At 54.7% G+C, this 23,159-nt stretch overlaps 1 long non-coding RNA gene across 36 annotated transcripts in view; it reads left to right on the plus strand.

Annotated features, from left to right (window-relative positions):
* The window catches only part of LOC135977740 (uncharacterized), a 95,999-nt gene that overhangs the window by 9,893 nt on the left and 62,947 nt on the right, over positions 1 to 23,159 (plus strand). For 3 of the 36 annotated variants that reach the window (XR_010595185.1, XR_010595169.1, XR_010595188.1), the window contains one exon: positions 21,546 to 21,673. The exons of 21 other annotated variants lie outside the window; for them this stretch is intronic. This is a non-coding gene — a long non-coding RNA (uncharacterized LOC135977740). Of the gene's footprint in view, positions 1 to 93; positions 162 to 4,734; positions 4,753 to 6,260; positions 6,430 to 11,730; positions 11,746 to 12,510; positions 12,568 to 18,313; positions 20,414 to 21,545; positions 21,674 to 23,159 lie in introns of those variants that run through there. 12 more of the 36 variants (XR_010595187.1, XR_010595176.1, XR_010595186.1 and 9 more) reach the window with 8 other exon arrangements.

A 23,159-nucleotide genomic window follows, 5' to 3' on the forward strand; every position in this document is an offset into this window, starting at 1 on the left:
GCAATTCAGCGAATGCAAATGATTGTAGTCCCTTGCTGAACTACATTTCCCAGGATTATTTCAACCTAAGATCAGAACTCTTCCTCTTCCCAGGTATAAATGCCAATGGAAAGTCTTGATAAAGGGTCTTAAACAGCATAGTGTAGAGACCATCCAACCAGGTATGCATGTATGTCTAAATGCCTCAGTTTCCTTAGCCCCGATTTAACTACTCTTGCCAAAAACTGTGGCATTTAAATTTTCCTGTAATTATATGCTTTCTTAAATACTCCTTTTTCACCAGCTCACTAACTGTCTGAGGTCATAACCTGCATGGTTCAGAATTGCTTGTGTGTTTGTCACTCTCAAGATGCTGGACTGCAAAAAGTAGGGGGGTTGGGGTGAAGCAGAACATATTCATGCAGACATCAGTTCATTTGTATACATACATACATACATACATACATACATACATGTGCCTATTCCATACGTGCAAAGAGACCTGAGATCCCCTGACTCATTTGTTCACTGGCATAGCAAGCCGTGATTCCCCAAACAAGAAAATAAACCTACATAAAGGATCACATCCCCCTCCCCCTCCCTCCCCCCCAGTGTAATTCACAAAATAGAAGCACTAGGTAATAGTGCAGCTGGTGCCATGGCCAAGTGCTGCTGGGTATGTATCTACACTAGCCAACAGTAAAACAGCCATCGCTCTAGTACTTTATATAGGTGGCTAACACCATTCTATTTAAAACAAGAATTGTTCATTGCGGTATAGAAAGGAGCCCTCTGGGATCTATTTTCAAAATGTGTCCCATTCGAGAAATAGACGGTTGCCCCATTGTCCTCTATTGGGGCAGGCCTTCAAGGATGTTCCAACATTTTATTTTGTAAAATATATGGGCTCTTCCTGATCTCCAGCAGAGGGATGCTCCACAGACGAGGGCTCTCGGCTCCAGAGGGAAGTGTAACTTGTGCAGTGAGTGCTGGGCTTGTTGTTGTTTTGTTTTTCCGCCCCCCCCCCCAAGCTCTGTCAGTCATATTTCCTGTGTGGCTTGGTGTATTCTTGAAGGGTTGCACAGAGCCCCTGATCTAGCTCACATTATTGGGGCTTTATAGATTAGGCCTAGGACCGCAAAGCAAATCCAGCACTGGGGAGACACTCCAGAGCGTTGACCGTGGCCTAATAAGCTGTTGCCAAGGTGATGCTGTCAGGAGTTTGGCCAGCATGCTGGACCAATTGAAGCTTCATCTCGATTGGGCTGATGGAGGCAGTAGAGTGGAAGGTAAAGGCATGTATTGCTGCAGCCAGGGCTTCATCTGGGATGGGCAGGGGGGTTGTTTCCTGCTTCTGTTGTGCATAGCTGGAAGTCTCAAACAAACATCTGTTACTTTAGGGACTGTCTTCCCCTCAATTTAACATACACATGATACCTTGTTGTAGGGGGTTAGGACAACTCACCTTGATGGTGTCTTTTCTTGGCATGCCCATATTTTCTTTATAAAAGTGGCTACTCTTGTTACTGACCTTCTGGGAAGGACTAATGGACAGGCAGTAGATACTGAGGAGGTGGGGCCAATATTTCAAAGTCCATAGGTAACTTAGTTATCTGCTTTAGAAGTAGGTTTTAGTTTCCTGTTGACTGCTAGCTAACAGATCTTTTAGGGCCAAACCTTGGCATTTGCACAAAGCCTTAGGCAAATCCAGAAACTACATGTAACTGATCAATTTGCCATGCAAAGAAATCTGCCTACAAATGTTGAAGCCTTTAAGGAGGTCTGTTAAACATTTGGCCCGGAGAGTCATACAAGAAAGGTAGGAATGTAAAAGTTTGCTTCTCTAACGTCCACGTCCAGCATATGTACGTGTGCCTTTATGATGGCAGTTAAGGGACTGGGTGAATCTGCTTTAAATTGCAAAATCTGTTGGAAAGAGGGATGGTGTCCCTAGCCTCTGTTTGCCCAAAACTGGGCATGGGCGATGGGGTGGATCGCATGATGACTTGTTGTTTTCATTTCCTGTGAGGCACCTGGCATTGGCCACTGGTGGAAGACCGGGTACTGGGCTAGCTGGACCTTTGGTCTGACCCAGTATGGCCATTCTTATGTTGAATAAGTTTCATAAAGACGTGTTCAGCTGTTGAGGATCTAATCATCCCAGAAGAAATGTAACCTTTTCATGGACTCTCACTGTGCTGGCGCCTGACTCTGGCCGCAAGGGTTTCCCTACATAGTTGATCTCATTCAGCTGCTTGAGGACCTTAAAGGGCCTGTCCCGGGCAGCCTGTAGTTTGCTCGTTCTGATGGGAATGAGAGCTGTCACCTGGTCCCCGGTAGCATAGGAGCGGGAACGCGCTGGGCGGTTGTACCAGACCTTTTGCTTACGTTGGGCCCTGGCTAAATTCTCCCCGGCCAAGTCCATGAGCTCAGCAAGCTTTTCCCAGAAAGTCAGTACATACTCCACTTCTGATTTTCCATCAGGGGAGGCCTTCCCCTCTCCTTCGTCCCTCAACAAGTCCACAGGTCCCCTTACTCTCCTCCCATACAGCCACTCGAAAGGAGAGAACACGGTTGATTTCTGGGCCCCTTCCCAGTAGGGGAACAACAGCTGGGGTAAATACTGGTTCGGGTGGGACCCAAGTGAGAGTGCCAATTCAGGACAAATGGCTTAAAACAGGGCAGTTAGACCAAGGCTGGGTTTTTCTACCTCTGCGCAAACCAAACCGGCCAGACAAAGAAGACTTTGGTCCTACCCCACGGGCTTAACCACAAGTCACACAAGCGGTTCCCTTAGACACTCCAGTTTCCCAGTATCACCAACCGTGCCACTTGGTATGGGGGCAAATGGTTATGAAAACCAATACCTCAGCAAAAGAAAAAAGGTTCTCTTGATCCCACAGGACCAAGCCCCAGGTCAATATACAAATCAGATCTTACCCACAAATCACACTGTTGCCAATCCTTTAGAATCTAAAGGTTTCTTCATAAAAGGTAAAAAGATATAGATGAGAGAGAATTGGTTAAATGGGATCCATGACATACAGTAATGGCAACAGAGGCTCCTGGGGCACCTTTAAGACTAACAGAAGGATTGGGAGCGTAAGCTTTCGTGGGTAAGAACCTCACTTCTTCAGATGCAAGTCATCTTGCATCTGAAGAAGTGAGGTTCTTACCCACGAGAGCTTATGCTCCCAATCCTTCTGTTAGTCTTAAAGGTGCCCCAGGAGCCTCGGTCTGACTCTGTAAAAAGCAACAACCACGGCTACCCCTCTGATACTGGAGTAAGGGCAAGGTTATTGGTTCAGGCTTTCAGCAGTGATAGACTAAACTGCAGGTTCAAATCAAGTCTCTGGAGTACATCCCCAGCTGGGATGGGTCATCAGTCCTTTGCTACAAATGGCAGCTCTACACAAAGTCCCTCCAGAGGTAAGAAGCAGGATTGAAGACAAGATGGAGGTGAGGCATCAGCCTTTTATAGTCTTTTCCAGGTGTAAGAACACCTCTTTGTCCTTACTATGGAAAACTACAGCAAAATGGAGGCTGGAGTCACATGGGCAAGTCCCTGCCTACTTTGCTGAGTTACAAGGCGTATTTGCATTCTCTCAATGGGTCAGTTGTATAGCCGATGGTCCTTAATGGGCCGTCAAGCAGGCTAGGCAGAGCTGACACTGACTTGTCTGGGGTGTCACCTAGAAGCACAGCATGATTTTGAAATACAGACAGTATAGAGCCAATACTTTAAATACAACAATGATATATGCATCCAGCTAGCATAATCATAACCAAAACCTTGTCTTAGAGCCCTTATTTGACCTCCTTTCTACCGGCTTTGGTGCCACTACAGGACCGTGGTTGCAACAATGATCTGTATGGTCCCAGATTATATCAATAATGTCACACCCCCAATGCAAAACTGATGCAGGAAGGGATGACACCAACATCACTGACTACATCCCAAGAGCCCCCCATCCTTGGGTTCCGTCTCACTACAGCTAGTATTGGGTTAGAAGCCGTATTCGTGTAAAACAGAAATGGTTTATCCAAGTCCCGTTCAATAACCTGATTTAATCTCTTTACAAACTCAAGGTAAAACTTGGTTAGAACAATAATGGATTGGATCTGCTCTTGCAGCATGGTTTCTGTATGTTTCATTTTCTTTTGCCAAATGCTAAAGAACATAGCTACTTTATCCATACAAGCTCTGGCCAATGTTTGGAACCCAGTTAACATCAAGTCTATGTAGAGATTAATGTTGTCTATAGTATAGGAATCCTGGCATTTAGCCGTGACAGCAGTGTGGTAGTATGCCTCGGTTTCCCTTTTCATACAGCACATTAGGTTTGGAATGTCTTTTCCCCCGTTGAAAATTCCAATACTGTTCACAGGCATCAACTGTGAATTATCAGTTTAACAAGGCCCTTAACATAAAGTATGTTCTCATGTAATTCTTTTAACATGTTCAAGGTGGTGTGTTTTGTTTGTTTTTTCTCGCCCCCGCCAGATTAGGCACATTGCACATTTTTACAGTTCTTGGTAATAGCAACACATCAGTTACAAAAATTACCGTTAGCAATAAGAACAAATTCATTGCAAGTGTCCATTTACAATCCTGTTTGTTATGCCACACCTTTGGCTCCATACCATTGGGGTTTGGGCATTTTAGGGTTAACGTGGGGCTTCCCTTTGCAAAAGTAAGTACTCTCTTTCCTCCATGTCCTGAAGGTTTAAATCCTGATTTCTCTTGCTTAACAGAATTCCCTGGCTGATTGGGTGCGCTGTCTGTGCTAACAGCTATTAGCAAGTCTGTCTTCTCCCAGTCAGTCAGGTAATTTGCATCAACGCAAACACTAGCTTTTAAATTCTTAGCTGCTACCAATTTTAAGACTGGACTTCTGTCCTAAAGAGAGACCACACAAATCCCAAGAGGCTGAGGGTGAGAGTTTGCTTGCTCTCCCCTGTGGCCGGCCTCAAGCATTCAGCCATAAAACTGTTCTGCTCTGAAACACCAGTAACCAAATCTGTCACACCCTGAAGCACAGACTGCTCATTTAAGGAATTAGCATGGAGACATTCCTGTCCCAACACTAGTGTCTTTCCAACAAGCTAGCCACACACAAGTTCAGGAAGTTTTTCCTTCTTGCCACAAGTTTCCACACCATCAGTAGGTAACATGATCAAATCACCTTTCTGCTCTCCTGGTGTCCTGGCTAGGATATCACCCTGATCAGACAGAATTGCTACATCCTTTTCCAACCACCCATTAGCAACAGGTAAAATACAAGCACCAGAATTGTCCGGTCTCTGGGATTTTGCTAAGACGCTAACTGGATGCAACCTAGTTACAGTGCCATTCTCCCTAGCAGACACAAACTTAGGACCATTCCCTTCCTGGGCTTTAGTTGAATCCAGAACCAACTCTGAGACCACTGCACTATCCTCAACCATCACAGGCTGAAAGGCACCTTCTGTCTGCTTCACAAAGAAGAGCCGGAGCCGCATTCTCCTTTTCCAAACACGCAGCTTGGGATCTCATTTCCCTTGTCCCGGCACGCAGGGCTGTTCACAGACAATTGCTTGGAGACCGAGGTAGATTCCTCCGTAGGCAAGTTAAAATACCCCTGACGGACACAGGCACATTTCCTTCACTGTCACAATTCTCCCCACAGGAAACAAGTAAGGTGTAGGGGCCCTCATTTTCCGCTATCCTTGCCTTCCCAAACTGCTGACTAGATAAAGCCATCAGCTCACAAGGCTGTCTAGGCTCATCCAAACTTTCTTTACCAGACACGTTTCCACTCCCAACAGATAAACTGCTGCTCTATTCACTACCCTGAGCTACTGTCTGCAAATGAGAGTTACCCTTTTCAGGTTCACTTGTATAAGCTGTACTAGCCACCAATTCATTACCCCTTAAAAATCTACCCTTTCCTCCCTCAGCTGGGGCTTCCATCTGTCCATCCACTTTAAGCTGCTCCTGAGAAACATTTTCCTGACCAATGAGATCTTTCTGTGCTTGATCTAATTCCAGATTCACTTCTGAAACATTAGGCAGGCAGGCAGACATTCAGAAACTTCGTTCACAGCCAAACTACTACTTTCCAAAGACAAACCTTTGGAAAAACCTTCCAAAGACACAACTTTAGACACAACCTCTCCTGTGCCTGGTTTGTGCTAACTTGACTGAACATAGCTCTAATATCATTTCCAATCATAAGATCCTTAGGGATTGTGTTTTTTACTCCCGCAACCATGGTGCCCTCAAATCCCTTCCATTTCAGGTGGATTTGAGCCAAAGACGCCCTGACAAAATACTCAGCTGAGGCTACAACAGTTACACTTTCATCTGGCCAATAATCTTCCTCCCTGACAAGACTTGCTTTAACCAAAGTAATATCGGCTGCGGTGTCCTTCCATGCCATACACCTTACTCCATTCACTTCTGCACTGGTAATAAACTCTGCATTATTTTCCCCATATTTAGCTTTAATATGAGTTTTAAGGTCAAATTCTTCAGAGACCACAGAAACAGCATTTGCACACAGGGCACCAACGGTGGGCTGTGTGTGGCTTGCCTGTGAGTTTATAACAGGATTAGCATTTACCGTGGCATTTGGGGTTGCTGGTTTTGGGCTGCCCTTCAGGGTCGGGCAATCTGGTCTCATGTGGCCAAGCACACCACAGTGATGGCATTTAACCTGTTTATTCTTGTGGTGAGAGTTCCTATCCTCTGGGCCCCCATGAGCTCCTTTAGACTAGTCAGCGCCAGGTTTACTTTTAAATCCTTTTCCTCCCCTCCCCCCACCCCCTTGAACTGGGCAGAATGGTGATTAGTTTTCCCTGGGGGTTTATACCCTCCTCGAGCCCTGTTTTGGGTATGGGCACCCGCAATCTCTGCAGCCCGTAGGACTGACTCAGGGTTCCTATCACACACAGCTGCTCTCACGTGGTCAGGCACAATGTCCAAGAACTGTTGTTCCAAAATTATTAAATCCAGCAGTTTTTCAAAACTCCCATGCGCCTTTGCTTCCCACAACCCACTTTTTAACAAAGCCCATGGGCTTATGAGCACATTCTACAGAAGTGCAATCATTAGACACTTTAAACTTTCTAAACTTAACTCTGTAAGATTCAGGAGTAACCTTGAACGGCCTTAACACAGAATCTTTAAACCGCTCATAATCCAAGGCTTCTTGTTCCCCCAGTCCATTAAATACCTCCCTGGCTTTTCCAGTCAGTCTGGCCAGCAGGACAGGCATTCGCTGATCATCAGGGATCTGGTACAGATTGCAGAGGCATTCAAAGGTAGACAAAAACTCCTCTCTATCCTCAGTATCATTGTCAATGGGACACGTCCTTTCCCAGTTTTGCTTGTGGCGGTGGGGAAGTGGAGCACCAGGTGCTCCACTCTTCCATTACTTGGAGCTGAAGTTTGGCCGTCTCCTGTTCCATCTGTGGAGCTTTCTCCTCCGCAGCCAGCAGCTCCAGACGCCCCTTACGAGCTCTTTCTTCTCTCTTATCAGCTTCTCTTTCTAATTCAGCTGTTTTTTGGTTTTTTCCAGCAATCAAAGATCTGCTAGATTCCTTTCATGCTCAAGTTACAGTTTATTTGTTACCTTCTGTACTCTCATTTTTTCTGCATCTTCTGTAGCCGCCGGTAAGGGCTGCGCTCTTGCCCCCGGATCACTGGCCATTAACAGCTCTCTCAGTTCTTGATTTGTAGCTTTCTTTCTAAAGCTTATCCCCTTTTCTGAACACAAATCTTCCAGGGCTTCTTTGCCAAGGCCCTCATATGCTCTTTGCTTACCCGTTGCAACTGCTCTTTAACCAACCAAACTCTCAATCCCAAAATTCAAATTTGGATCGCGTGGGGTTCTGACCCAGAGCTTAATTGACCTGGTTCTGTGGATCCTAGCACGACTACGCCACTGTAACGATGCTGGTTCTGGCAGGACCCAACTGAGAGTGCCAATTTAGGACAAATTGCTTAAAACAGGGCAGTTACAGCCCAAGGCTGGGGTTTTTCCGCCTCTAAGGCAAACCAAACCTGCCCCACAAAGAGGACTTTGGTCTCACCCCACTGGCTAACCACAAGTCACACAAGCAGTTCCCTTTAAACACTCCAGTTTCCCAGTATCACCAACAGTGCCACTCGTTATGAAAACCAATACCCCAGTAAAAGAAAAAAAGGTTCTCTGGATCCCAAAGGACCAAGCCCCAGACTCATGTCAATATACAAATGAGATCGTACCCACAAATCACGCTGTTGCCAGAATCTAAAATCTAAAGGTTTATTCATAAAAGGAAAAAAGATATAGATGAGAGAGGGAATTGGTTAAATGGAATCAATGACATACAGTAATGGCAAAGTTCTTGGTTCAGGCTTGTAGCCGTGATAGACTAAGCTGCAGGTTCAAATCAAGTCTCTGGAGTACATCCCCAGCTGGGATGGGTCATCAGTCCTTTGCTACAAACGGCAGCTCTACACAAAGTCCCTCCAGAGGTAAGAAGCAGGATTGAAGACGAGATGGAGATGAGGCATCAGCCTTTTATAGTCTTTTCCAGGTGTAAGAACACCTCTTTGTCCTTACTATGGAAAATTACAGCAAAATGGAGTCTGGAGTCACATGGGCAAGTCCCTCCCTACATTGCTGAGTTGCAAGGCATATTTGCCTTCTCTCAATGGGTCAGTTGTATAGCCGGTGGTCCTTAAGGGGCCATCAAGCAGGCTAGGCAGAGCTGACACTAACCTGTCTGGGGTGTCACCCAGAAGCACAGCATAATTATGAAATACAGACAGTATAGAGCCAATACTTCTAACTTTAAATACAACAATGATCTATGCATCCAGATAGCATAAACATAACCAGCAAACCAGAACCTTGTCTTAGAGACCTTATTTGACCTCCTTTATACCAGCTTTGGTGTCACTACAGGACCTTGGTTGCAACAATGACCTATATGGTCCCAGATTATATCAATAACATCACAACTTGTCCCAGTCCTGTGAGTGAAGGTTTTCAGCCTTCATGAAGGTTTTCAGCAGCATCTTTAGGGTCCCATTGAACCTCTTCACCAGCCCGTTGGACTGAAGGTGATACGCTGAGGCCCAGGTGCGTCGGACCCCACACTTCTCCCACAAGCACCGGAGCAGAGTTGACGTGAAATTGGAGCCCTGGTCTGTAAGGAGCTCCTTGGGGAACCCCCCACTCTGCTGAAAACAGACAAGGCCACCTCCTCAAGATAGGGAGTAGCGAAATCTACCACCCCCAGAATGTATTTTTTTCCCCTGTCCGAATTGCCTTGCTGAGGGGTCCCACTATGTCTACGGCCACCTTCTGGAAAGGCTCCTCTATGATGAGCGGGGGCCTCAAAGCTGCTTTCTCCTTGTCCTGGGCCTTCCCCACCCTCTGGCAGGGATTGCAGGACCTGCAGTACTGCTGGATGGCATCAAAGATCCCAGGCCAGTGTAAGTTCTGTAGCAGCTTCTGCCTGGTGCGCTGGATTTCCTGGTATCCCGAGAGAGGGACAGCATGGGCCAGGTACAGTAGCCTGCGGTAGTACTTCTGGGGGACCACTGGCTGTCTCCTGATCTCCTCCCTTCCCCCCCCCCCCTCCCCCAGTTCCACTTCCCCTTGGGGAGCCCATTCCCAAGACAGGAATCCCTTCTCCCACAGGAATCTTTCCAGGCAGCCTACCCCCAGGGGTTTTGCCGGGCTGTGGCCAGCAAGTTCCCTTAGTTTCTCTAAAGAGGGATCTTTCCGCAGCTCGGCCTGGAATTCAGCGGCTGGGGAAGGGATGAGGACCTGCTCCCTCTCAGTGGCTGGGTCCCAGGCCGCAGCCCCGCCAAGTCCTGTCCCCAATGACTCTTTTCCCGCTGGGGTAGGAACCTGCACCCCCGGCAGGCCACCGCCCCCCATGTCAGGGCAGAATGCCCTTCGCTGGCTCTGGCTACAGGTGATGACTAGGGCACTCTGGGAGCTGCCCGGCCAATCTGCCAGGTCACCCCCCCCCATCAGCACCTCGGTAGGCAACTGATAATGCACCCCCACATCTTTGGGGCCCTCCTTGGCCCCCTATTTCAGATGTACCCTGGTCATGGGTACCTTAAATGGGGGCTCGCAGACACCCATCAGGGTTAGGTAGGTGTTGGACACCAGCCGGTTTGGGGCCACCACCTCGGGCCGGGCCAGTGTCACCTCAAGTCCCAGTGACCTGCTTCCCATCCACCTCCAGGGGAATGAGGCACTCGCTCCTCAGGGGCCGCCCCACACCCACCCTGTACACTGAGCATCAAGCCTCCCCGAGGAGCTGGCCTGGAAGACTTCTCCCTCTTGGGCCATTGCTAAACTGCCAGTCCCACCTGCCTGGGGATCCAGCCCCTTTGAGGGCTCGGTTTGCTCATTCTGTCCCTGAGCTTTTGGCTCCGGGCCCATCTGTGGCCCCCCTGCCCACAGTAATTACACCTCAGGTCCCGTTGGTCTCCAGGGGCTGGTGGGTCAGCTCTGGTATTGGCTGTGCCTCTCAGGAGGGATTTCTCCAAGACTTCCTTCAGGGAAGCCCCTGGGTGACCCCCCCCCTCCCCACCTTCTGCACTGACGTGGGCCTGTCCCCCTGGGATTCCCTTCCAGTGCCCGACCTGCTAACTACAAACTCATCCGCCAGCAGCCCTGCGTGGCACAGGTCCTTCGGCCTCTTGTCTGCAAACTACATCCTCAGGTCAGGGGGGCAGAGTTCATACAGTTGCTCCAGCTCCATAATTCAATCACGTCCTCCTTGGTCTGGGCCCCGCCCCATTCACCCACTTGCGGGTGTATTTCCCAATCAGCGTGACCAGTTCCAGATAGGTCACCCCCTGGGTCTTCTGCACACTCAGGAACCTTTTCCTGTACGCCTCGGGGGGTCAGCTCAAACTTGCGCAGCAGGACTTGTTTGAACAGTTCATAGTCCCTTGCTTCCACCTCATCCATCTGGCTGAACATCTCTGTGGGTTTGGGACCCAGTAAGGGGGTGAGATGCCAAAGATGTCTGCAGGGTCAACCTGGTGCACATTGCAGACCTTCTCAAGGGCAGTGAAGAAGGCACCTCTATCATCCCCTTCCTTAAACTGTGGCAGCACTCTTATATCTGAGTTCCCTATGGGCTTAGCTAGCCTGGGCCCGTCCGCACTCACCACGGTAGGGGTCTCTCTGCTTCTCAGCTCTGCCATCGCCAGTTCATGCTGCCTCTGTCTCTGACGGTCCTCCCATTCCTTCTCATGGTCCTCCAGCTCTTTCAGTTTCTGTCCCTTTTCCAACTCCAACTGTCTCAGCTCCACCAACGGGGAACTCGGTCGGGAAGATCCCCTGCTGGTCGGAGAGATGGGCTGCCTGGCTGCTCCCAGCCTCTCTCTCAGGAACTGGCTCCTTAGAGTGATCATTCTCTTCCAACTGGGCAATCAGCTGTGTCTTGGTGAATTTTCCAAGGCGCGGCCCTCTCTCTCTCTCTGCACAGCTCTACAATGTCCTTCTTAAGGACATGGGTATAGGCCATCTCCATGCTGTTCCCAAGGGGTCATGGACTCACAGGCCTGTACTCTCTCAGCTCCCCACAATCCCTGGGAGGAACCCCTTCAGTGTGACAGCCACTCTCAGGGGTCCACTCTTTCTTGGGGGTTAAGCCGGAGGCTCCTCCGCCTCCTGGAATTGCACCTCTCAGAGCCTCCAGCATGCCCATCTCTCGCTAATCCCCCTTTGTTTTATTGCTCCCCAGTCACTTACTGCAGGATGCTCTGTCCACGGGGTGCAGTTTGATCCCACCTCTGCACCAGCTGTCCCGGAGTCACCGGGCGATGCTCTGGAACTGCTCCCTACGAAGCCAGGCAGGACTCTGGTCTAGCATGCCTCCTCTCTTTGAGCATACTGTCTCCAGGGCAAGAAGCTTACAGAGCTTCGACCTTCCTGGGTCTTACCTTGGAGCATTCAGCAGCCCCTTCCTCACCAGGCGCTTCCCGCAGCAAGTCTGCCCAGGCGAGGCTGCTGAGGAAGCCAGAGGGCCCTGCACCCCAACTCTGCAGTCAGAGGTGACTCTTAGCCAGCGTACAACAGAAGGTTTATTCGTTGACAGGAACACGGCGTAGAACAGACGTAACTATTACAAACATGTGTGCCTTTCAGCCAAGTCCATCTTGGGAATCCTGGGCCAGACGCCCTGGATTCCCCTTTTCCAGTCTCCCGAGGCAGACTGCCAGCCTCCAGCCACCTGACCTGGGACGCTCCCCTTGATGCCCCTCCTCCTTCTTGGTCTCACTTCGCAGGCCAAAGGTGTCACCTGGCCGCACCCCCCTCCTGGGTCTCAGGTTACATAGATGCAAATAGCTGGGCAGTCTCACCTGCCCTGAGGGCCTCCGCAAAATCACACTCCCAATTCCCACCAGCTAAGTATTGGTGCATTACACTGGGAAACTAAGGTACACACAATATTAGTACAGGACAGTAAGACTCGCACGCAACATAACAAGATAAATAAAACCCCACTTCGTCATATCCACAGAACAAACTACAGCCTGCCTGGGATGGGTCCTTCAAGGTCATCAAACAGCTGAATGAGGTAAACTATGTAGTGAAACTGTCTAACTGGGCTCACAGCCACTGGGTGTACCATGTCAACGTGATTGAAGCCATACTTTGACAGGGAGAATTTGGTACTGGCCATCTGTGGCCAGCGGGAGGAGCAGGAAGATGACCCACTCGTGGATCTATTCCCTGAGACTGGGCCGGCCCTTCGCCGGAATCAATTCCCCTCTCAGATCAGCTAACCCCTGCCCAGTAGGCTGAGATCTGAGAGGCGCTGCTCTCCAACGAGCCTGGGCTCAGTAACCTGGCTGTCCACCAGGTGGCGACAGGAGCCCACCCCGCGGTAAGATGCTCCCCGTTCCAGGTCACTGGGAAAAAAGCCCAACCTGGAGAGAGAGGTCAAGGACATGCTGGCTATAGGGGTGGTCCAGCTGTCTTCCAGCCCTTGGGCCTCTCCCATAGTGTTGGTCCCCAAGAAGGACGGGTCAATCTGGTTTTGTGCGGATTACCGGAGGCTTAATGCCATCACCAAGTTCGATGCCTACCCCATGCCTAGGCCTGATGATCTTCTAGACGGGACGGGGAGGTGGGGGTCGTTATCTCACTACTATGGCTCTCACCAAGGGCTACAGGCAAGTACCTTTTGGATCTGGATGCTGGGCAGAAATCTGCTTTTATCACCCTTCTGGGGTTATAAGAGTTCCTGGTCCTACCTTTTGGGCCTAAATGGGGCACCTGCCACCTTCCAGCGTCTGGTGGACCAGTTACTCATTCAGAGGGAGAATTTTGCCTTGGCATATAGTGATGATATCTGCATTTTTAGCCAGACCTGGGAGGACCATGTGGCCCAGGTTAAACAAGGGCTGAACTGGCTCCAGAACACAGGTCTGACTATAAAAGCTGGGAAGTGCAAAGGTGGGCGGGGGCGGGAGTTGTGAGAGATGTCAGACCTGGGCCACAAAATGGGGGGCGGCTGCCTAAAGCTAGAGCCGGCTCAGGTGGAGGTGATCAGAGATGGGCCCGTTCCCCAGATGAAAAAGCAAGTCCAGGCTTTCATTGGGATGGCGGGCTACTACCGGAGATTCGTTCCCCACTTTAGCTTCATAGCCACCCGAATCACTAAGGTATGTAAGAAGGGAAATCCAGATAAGGTGGTCTGGACCACGCAGTGGCAGAGGGGTCTCTGTGCTCTGAAAGAGGCTCTGGTCAAGGGCTCGGTGCTGGTAAAGCAGGACTTTGACAAGCTCTTTCTGGTGTTCACTGACGCTTCAGAAGAGGGCTGGGTGTGGCGCCAATGCAGATTGACGGAAAGGGGGAGAGACATCCCATCGGGTATGTGAGCAGAAAGCTGCTGTGCCAGAAGCAGAACTCTCCAGCCATAGAAAAGGAACGCCTGGCCAGGGCGACTGGGCCTTAAAAAGCTGCAGCCATATCGCTTCTGGTCGGCTTTCCGCCAGGCCAGAGGGGGGGCGCCCCGCCGATGGCCGCCAGGCCAGAGGGGGGGCGCCCCGCCGATGGCCGCCAGGCCAGAGGGGGGGCGCCCCGCCGATGGCCGCCAGGCCAGAGGGGGGGCGCCCCGCCGATGGCCGCCAGGCCAGAGGGGGGGCGCCCCGCCGATGGCCGCCAGGCCAGAGGGGGGGCGCCCCGCCGATGGCCGCCAGGCCAGAGGGGGGGCGCCCCGCCGATGGCCGCCAGGCCAGAGGGGGGGCGCCCCGCCGATGGCCGCCAGGCCAGAGGGGGGGCGCCCCGCCGATGGCCGCCAGGCCAGAGGGGGGGCGCCCCGCCGATGGCCGCCAGGCCAGAGGGGGGGCGCCCCGCCGATGGCCGCCAGGCCAGAGGGGGGGCGCCCCGCCGATGGCCGCCAGGCCAGAGGGGGGGCGCCCCGCCGATGGCCGCCAGGCCAGAGGGGGGGCGCCCCGCCGATGGCCGCCAGGCCAGAGGGGGGGCGCCCCGCCGATGGCCGCCAGGCCAGAGGGGGGGCGCCCCGCCGATGGCCGCCAGGCCAGAGGGGGGGCGCCCCGCCGATGGCCGCCAGGCCAGAGGGGGGGCGCCCCGCCGATGGCCGCCAGGCCAGAGGGGGGGCGCCCCGCCGATGGCCGCCAGGCCAGAGGGGGGGCGCCCCGCCGATGGCCGCCAGGCCAGAGGGGGGGCGCCCCGCCGATGGCCGCCAGGCCAGAGGGGGGGCGCCCCGCCGATGGCCGCCAGGCCAGAGGGGGGGCGCCCCGCCGATGGCCGCCAGGCCAGAGGGGGGGCGCCCCGCCGATGGCCGCCAGGCCAGAGGGGGGGCGCCCCGCCGATGGCCGCCAGGCCAGAGGGGGGGCGCCCCGCCGATGGCCGCCAGGCCAGAGGGGGGGCGCCCCGCCGATGGCCGCCAGGCCAGAGGGGGGGCGCCCCGCCGATGGCCGCCAGGCCAGAGGGGGGGCGCCCCGCCGATGGCCGCCAGGCCAGAGGGGGGGCGCCCCGCCGATGGCCGCCAGGCCAGAGGGGGGGCGCCCCGCCGATGGCCGCCAGGCCAGAGGGGGGGCGCCCCGCCGATGGCCGCCAGGCCAGAGGGGGGGCGCCCCGCCGATGGCCGCCAGGCCAGAGGGGGGGCGCCCCGCCGATGGCCGCCAGGCCAGAGGGGGGGCGCCCCGCCGATGGCCGCCAGGCCAGAGGGGGGGCGCCCCGCCGATGGCCGCCAGGCCAGAGGGGGGGCGCCCCGCCGATGGCCGCCAGGCCAGAGGGGGGGCGCCCCGCCGATGGCCGCCAGGCCAGAGGGGGGGCGCCCCGCCGATGGCCGCCAGGCCAGAGGGGGGGCGCCCCGCCGATGGCCGCCAGGCCAGAGGGGGGGCGCCCCGCCGATGGCCGCCAGGCCAGAGGGGGGGCGCCCCGCCGATGGCCGCCAGGCCAGAGGGGGGGCGCCCCGCCGATGGCCGCCAGGCCAGAGGGGGGGCGCCCCGCCGATGGCCGCCAGGCCAGAGGGGGGGCGCCCCGCCGATGGCCGCCAGGCCAGAGGGGGGGCGCCCCGCCGATGGCCGCCAGGCCAGAGGGGGGGCGCCCCGCCGATGGCCGCCAGGCCAGAGGGGGGGCGCCCCGCCGATGGCCGCCAGGCCAGAGGGGGGGCGCCCCGCCGATGGCCGCCAGGCCAGAGGGGGGGCGCCCCGCCGATGGCCGCCAGGCCAGAGGGGGGGCGCCCCGCCGATGGCCGCCAGGCCAGAGGGGGGGCGCCCCGCCGATGGCCGCCAGGCCAGAGGGGGGGCGCCCCGCCGATGGCCGCCAGGCCAGAGGGGGGGCGCCCCGCCGATGGCCGCCAGGCCAGAGGGGGGGCGCCCCGCCGATGGCCGCCAGGCCAGAGGGGGGGCGCCCCGCCGATGGCCGCCAGGCCAGAGGGGGGGCGCCCCGCCGATGGCCGCCAGGCCAGAGGGGGGGCGCCCCGCCGATGGCCGCCAGGCCAGAGGGGGGGCGCCCCGCCGATGGCCGCCAGGCCAGAGGGGGGGCGCCCCGCCGATGGCCGCCAGGCCAGAGGGGGGGCGCCCCGCCGATGGCCGCCAGGCCAGAGGGGGGGCGCCCCGCCGATGGCCGCCAGGCCAGAGGGGGGGCGCCCCGCCGATGGCCGCCAGGCCAGAGGGGGGGCGCCCCGCCGATGGCCGCCAGGCCAGAGGGGGGGCGCCCCGCCGATGGCCGCCAGGCCAGAGGGGGGGCGCCCCGCCGATGGCCGCCAGGCCAGAGGGGGGGCGCCCCGCCGATGGCCGCCAGGCCAGAGGGGGGGCGCCCCGCCGATGGCCGCCAGGCCAGAGGGGGGGCGCCCCGCCGATGGCCGCCAGGCCAGAGGGGGGGCGCCCCGCCGATGGCCGCCAGGCCAGAGGGGGGGCGCCCCGCCGATGGCCGCCAGGCCAGAGGGGGGGCGCCCCGCCGATGGCCGCCAGGCCAGAGGGGGGGCGCCCCGCCGATGGCCGCCAGGCCAGAGGGGGGGCGCCCCGCCGATGGCCGCCAGGCCAGAGGGGGGGCGCCCCGCCGATGGCCGCCAGGCCAGAGGGGGGGCGCCCCGCCGATGGCCGCCAGGCCAGAGGGGGGGCGCCCCGCCGATGGCCGCCAGGCCAGAGGGGGGGCGCCCCGCCGATGGCCGCCAGGCCAGAGGGGGGGCGCCCCGCCGATGGCCGCCAGGCCAGAGGGGGGGCGCCCCGCCGATGGCCGCCAGGCCAGAGGGGGGGCGCCCCGCCGATGGCCGCCAGGCCAGAGGGGGGGCGCCCCGCCGATGGCCGCCAGGCCAGAGGGGGGGCGCCCCGCCGATGGCCGCCAGGCCAGAGGGGGGGCGCCCCGCCGATGGCCGCCAGGCCAGAGGGGGGGCGCCCCGCCGATGGCCGCCAGGCCAGAGGGGGGGCGCCCCGCCGATGGCCGCCAGGCCAGAGGGGGGGCGCCCCGCCGATGGCCGCCAGGCCAGAGGGGGGGCGCCCCGCCGATGGCCGCCAGGCCAGAGGGGGGGCGCCCCGCCGATGGCCGCCAGGCCAGAGGGGGGGCGCCCCGCCGATGGCCGCCAGGCCAGAGGGGGGGCGCCCCGCCGATGGCCGCCAGGCCAGAGGGGGGGCGCCCCGCCGATGGCCGCCAGGCCAGAGGGGGGGCGCCCCGCCGATGGCCGCCAGGCCAGAGGGGGGGCGCCCCGCCGATGGCCGCCAGGCCAGAGGGGGGGCGCCCCGCCGATGGCCGCCAGGCCAGAGGGGGGGCGCCCCGCCGATGGCCGCCAGGCCAGAGGGGGGGCGCCCCGCCGATGGCCGCCAGGCCAGAGGGGGGGCGCCCCGCCGATGGCCGCCAGGCCAGAGGGGGGGCGCCCCGCCGATGGCCGCCAGGCCAGAGGGGGGGCGCCCCGCCGATGGCCGCCAGGCCAGAGGGGGGGCGCCCCGCCGATGGCCGCCAGGCCAGAGGGGGGGCGCCCCGCCGATGGCCGCCAGGCCAGAGGGGGGGCGCCCCGCCGATGGCCGCCAGGCCAGAGGGGGGGCGCCCCGCCGATGGCCGCCAGGCCAGAGGGGGGGCGCCCCGCCGATGGCCGCCAGGCCAGAGGGGGGGCGCCCCGCCGATGGCCGCCAGGCCAGAGGGGGGGCGCCCCGCCGATGGCCGCCAGGCCAGAGGGGGGGCGCCCCGCCGATGGCCGCCAGGCCAGAGGGGGGGCGCCCCGCCGATGGCCGCCAGGCCAGAGGGGGGGCGCCCCGCCGATGGCCGCCAGGCCAGAGGGGGGGCGCCCCGCCGATGGCCGCCAGGCCAGAGGGGGGGCGCCCCGCCGATGGCCGCCAGGCCAGAGGGGGGGCGCCCCGCCGATGGCCGGTTTCCGAAAGATGGTGCTCAGCTAGTGAGGGTCTAATTCTGCCCGAAGAAACATAACGTTTTCATGCTGTGACGTTCTGTACCTCCACCACTCTGGCCGACTTACCAGACCCCCCAGATAGCCATGGCTGCAATGTTTCCCATTCTCCGGTTACTTTCTGTGGGTGTTGGAGATGTGTATTCCCCACCAGGGTGAAGGTCATCGGCGGGCGCCCCCCCTCTGGCCTGGCGGCCATCGGCGGGCGCCCCGCCAGGCCAGAGGGGGGCGCCCGCCGATGGCCGGTTTCCGAAAGATGGTGCTCAGCTAGTGAGGATCTAATTCTGCCCGAAGAAACCACAGAGAACTGTATTGGACCTAAATATCCAGACTGTCTGCAGATGCGGAAAAGAACCGTGTATCAGTAGCTTACACTGAGTTTGCGTGCGGGACGTGGCATTGTCGGTTCTCACTTACACACGCCTTGTGCTCTATCTCTCTGTTTCAGACATCATGAAGCACAAGTGGAGAAGAAGGAAGTGTCAGGAATGCCATACACGGAGGAGAAAAGAAGATGGAGGACAAGGAAAGGAACTCTGGGCACAGTAACCAACCTCAAATCAGGCCTCAGGTCATGTAATTAGGCTGTAGGGGAATCTCGAGCCTCTTAATACCTTGAGCAGCGTGACCGCCCTGTAAGCTGGGTCCCGGTTTGTGCTATTGTGTCGTTTTGACATTCTGCTCCGTTATCTGGCTATTGACGGTGACTGCCCTGTCATCAGGGTGCAAGTCACCTCCCCCTGTCTTTGGAGGGGCATTGAGCTCTTTGTTAAACTGAGCAATGTGACCGCCCTGTATCTGGTGTCTGGGTCTCTGCCCTCTTGCTCATTTGGCTTTACGCCGTGCTCTGCCCCATTAGTCAGCGTGACAACCCTGTAATTAGGGTCTATGTCACAAGCCTCTCTAGGATAGGACATATTGAGCTCTTTGGTACTTTGACAGCTTGACCTTCCTGTAATTCAGGTTATGGTCTCTCCTCTTTGGCTAATGCCAGCGACCACGCTGTAATCAGGGTACAGGTTGCATCTCGCTTTTGAAATCTGGGTAATTAGAATCTTTTCCGTTATGTGGGCAGCTTGACCTCCCTGTAACTAGGGTGTGCGTCTCCGAGGCCCTCTGGGTCTCTTGGCCTCGTGCTGTCTTCACAACCTGTTGCGAACGACCGCCCTGTAATCAGGGATCGGGTCTGTGCCCTCTAGTCTTTTGGCACTTGGCCAAATGCAGCCACTGCCCTGAATGAGCACCCTGTAAACAGGGTACAGGTCTCATCTACTACTATTTCTGGCGCCCCCATGAGACTGTGTCCAGAGTTCCGGCCCATCCAACAGCGCTTCCAACATGCCTGGAATTCTGCAGCCAAGTCTCCTGCTTTCTGCTCACTTCTTGGACTCTTGGAGACCTGACATGCTATTGGTGGTACGATCCGAAAGTGAGTGTCCGCGGCGGTTTTGGACCGTTGTCGAAAGCGGTTCTCATTTACACACGCCTTGTGCTCCCTCTCTCTGATTCAGCCATCATGAAGCAGAAGTGGAGAAGAAGGCCTAACTTGTGTATTTCTCACACATTTCTAAAAGGAAGCAAACAAAACTAAATGTTCTGGCAACTGGCAGTTACTCTCCGCACTTCACAACTTTCAAACACCTACTCTACTTAAACGGTCACACCAACCAAAGTGTACCACACATTCAATATTAACTTTGTACCTATTGTGTCAGAAGTGAGAGTGTTTTTAGTAGTTGTGTCCATTGGTGGAAGTGGCAGTCGTGGTGTTTTAGTAGTCTTTTACGCTTATTGAATTCAAAGGATGATGATGTGGATGTTTTAGGTAGGTATTTTTCTGTTAAGTCTTGGTATTTGGGTAGAGGTGCAGTATTTTGTGATTATGACTGTTTTTCTGGTATTGGTTTAGTGTGAATTGTTGGCAATTTTAGATGTTTTTGTATCCGTACATTAGTAGATGTCTTTAGAGGGGAAAGCTGAGGTTGCCTGTTTGGTGCAATTTGATTGGTGTGAAAGTTAATTTCGGGTAGGTGTTTGAAAGCACTGAGGTTTGAATTTTTAGCTCAACAGGGATGCAGGACCCACCTGGCTACCTCAGTTCTTACTGTCATTCCTAATTCCAAAATCTTGGATGAAGATGACCAGGCAGAATAAAGATATCTCCAGAGACTTTCAAGAGGGTAGCATTTCTGCAGCTTTAGGGGATCCTTTAAACCTTATTGAGCGTTTCAAAGTGTAATAATTGTGGAAAACTTCCACTTCTGCCAATTCGAAGTTGAACAATGACCTGTATTAAAGGACTTACACTGGTAGTTAATTCTGTTCTGTATTAAGATGATTTTGCTAAAATCGCCACTTTCTGATGTGTGAAATGAATTATCTAGGTCTGATTATACCTATTTGATAAAAGTGTGATAACGACCCCATGTTAAATGCATGGATTGAACTTTGATTGTCATATCACATTGCTTTGCTTTCTGTAACTCCTTATTTATGAATGTATTTGTTACTATTTATGTAATTCAATTAATAAAATGTATACATTCAAGTATAGTCTCAGTTCTTTCTTTGGCTAAACAAAAAGGAATCTGATAAACTTGTGAAGAATTTTGGTATTGTTACGTTTAATTTAATTAACATCTTTTTACCCTTTTCAGGCGGTCGTTGGAAGTAACTACCCTGTAGTGGTGCAAGTTTGATTTTTCTCTTGGATCACACGTTTTGGGCAGACTGCAGTGTGATCTTGAGAATGGAGATCGCACTGCCACTTAGGTGCATAAGGTTGCCCTCCTAAAGCTTCTAAGGTGCACAAGAATAGGCCTTTGTTTGGTTCCTTCACTGTTCCCAGGCTTATAGATTGCTTGAGAGCTGCAGGCCCTAGAGCTCACTTCCTGAGCACAATATATGATTGTGGCTATGATAAGATTGGACTAAAACTAGCAAGGTCCCGTGGTTTCTGCACCTTTCCCGTTCAGACATTTTTTAAAAAGTAGATTAATGTAATATTTTTATATTTAATTCAATCCCAAGTTTCTCAGAAATTGACTTTTACGGTGCACTCAATTTTCAATATGCTAATACATGTGAGGTAGTGTGGTCTAGTGGTTTAGAGCACTGGCCTGGGATTCAGGCGACCTGGTTTCTATTCCTGCCTCTGCTGCTGGGTCACTGGCTGTCCTTGGGTCACTTGGTGGTCACTTTGCCTCCCTGTGCCAGTGTCCCCCTCCATTTAAAAAAAAAAGTGGGGGAGGGGAGATGATTGTACTGACCTCATTTGTAAAGTGTTTTGAGATCTACAAGCACTAAACAGAATTTTTACTGGGTGCATGAAGATATAATTCACTATGGAGGCATTAATTTTGCTAATGCTGTGAAGAAAACTCTCTTGTGCATAATGAATTGAAACAGCCTCTCTCTCTTTGCATTTGTTAATTCATTTCTCCTATACCAGGTGCTTTTTGTTCCATTGAAATATGCATGGGGATGTGCTTTTTATTTATTACCCTTGCCCTATGATTTATTATTCAAAAGTGGGCAACTTGGAAAGCAAATACTCAATATTAGGTGATTGTTCGCCTGCTGTAGAAAAAGCCCGTGAAGAAGTGTGCAGCAGCTGCAGTTACACTAGGGGAACTCCATGACTTCAATAGATTCAATAGTCGTCTTTTCTCTGTTTACAGGTACTCTGACATGCCCCTTTCCCCCTTCACTTAAACCCAATTCAGAGGCAGCTGATGAGTCGCAGGTGCACTGGCTTCTTCCTTCTTAGAGGATGAATGGCACGCTATGAGAGACCTGAAACCCGATGGTATGATGATGAGGGCTCTAATTCAGCAAAGTACCATTCTAGCATACCTCAGCCAGAGTCATCATGCGTACCTAGAAAAAGAAAGGGCTTCCACAGCTAAACAAAAGATCTGTCAGGACTGACTATTCAATAGAATAGGTTGCTGCTAGTTAACCTGGTGTAAAGTTGGTTAAACCTCTCAAAGACTGCATTGGTGCAGGTTGCATTTCCACTGAATAATTACCATACCTTCTGCCTATTTAAAAATTATCTTCCCTGCTGTTTGATTTGTCTATAATGGCCTTATTGTTAAAACTATTGTGTCGTGTTGCTCTCCACTGCTAATTAGCGGAGCTTGTTAGAAAAAAACAATTGCCAGAGTTTGCTCTTTTGTTGAAATTGAAACACACTGCAGGACTGTGTCAATTCTGACAGAATCCACCAGAAACCAAGCATGTTTCCAATGGAACTTTGCCGGCCAGGCAAAATTCCATCAGAAACTTGCTTGGCTTCCTGACAGCTCAGCTGCCGGGCTCCTTGATAGACCATGTGGCACGCTGCTGGGGAACCTGGGTTTCCAGGCTCCCAGCTCCTCAGCTGCCTGCCTGGTGGGCTGATGGGAAGCTGGGAGCCTGAAAGTTGCGGGAGCCCCAGCTGCCAGGCTCGTGACTCCTCGCCAGGTAGGGCTCTTAGGGTCCATGGCTCCAGGACAGCCCACCAGGTGTGCTACCGTGGAGCTAGGTCTTGTAAGGCTCCAAGGGTCTCCAGCTCTGGGGCAGCCTACAAGGCTGCTTTAGAGCTCAGTGGAGATCAGCAATTCCATTTCACACAGAATTTCAAAATTTTTGAATATGATTCCAAATCAGAATGAAATCTGATTTTGAAATAGCAAACTCCTCTACAAAATAGAATTACCGTTCTCCCCCCAGTTCTTTCCGACTGTGATACTAGTGGGGCCTTGTAATGAATGAAATCCTGTCTTACTGCTTCCCACATCTTTCCCCCTGTTATTTTTCTCCTTTCATCCCTGTGGAAACAAATATTTCCCTTTCCTATATTCTTCCGGTGTGTGTGTGTGTGTTCACTCTGGCGGGGTTGGAACAGATGCCCCTGGGGTAGAAGGATCTTTCCCTGCTGCGTTCCCGCGTGGCCCTTTTCTTGGTCAGAGCTGCCTGCGGAGCAGACTCCATCTTGGCTATGAGGATGCTAAAGATACATAAACATAAACATAAAGGCTGTGGTGACTCTGAAGGGGGTGGGTCAGAGCCTGGGCGGGAAACACTGAGGTGACTCTGAACTGGGGATGGGGAGGTGAGAGCTGGATGGGAAACACTGAGGTGAATCTGAAGTGGTTGGGGAGCGGGGGTCACAGCCTGGGCAGGAAAGTCTGTGGTGACTCTGAAGGGGGGTAAGGTCGGAGCATTGGCAGTAAAGGCTGAGGTAACTCCGAAAGAGTCGGGGGTCGGAGCCTGGGCAGGAAAGTCTGAGGTGGCAGAGGTGGAGAAGT

The sequence above is a fragment of the Chrysemys picta genome, unplaced genomic scaffold (assembly GCF_011386835.1).
Source record: "Chrysemys picta bellii isolate R12L10 unplaced genomic scaffold, ASM1138683v2 scaf22, whole genome shotgun sequence".
Taxonomy (NCBI): domain Eukaryota; kingdom Metazoa; phylum Chordata; order Testudines; family Emydidae; genus Chrysemys; species Chrysemys picta.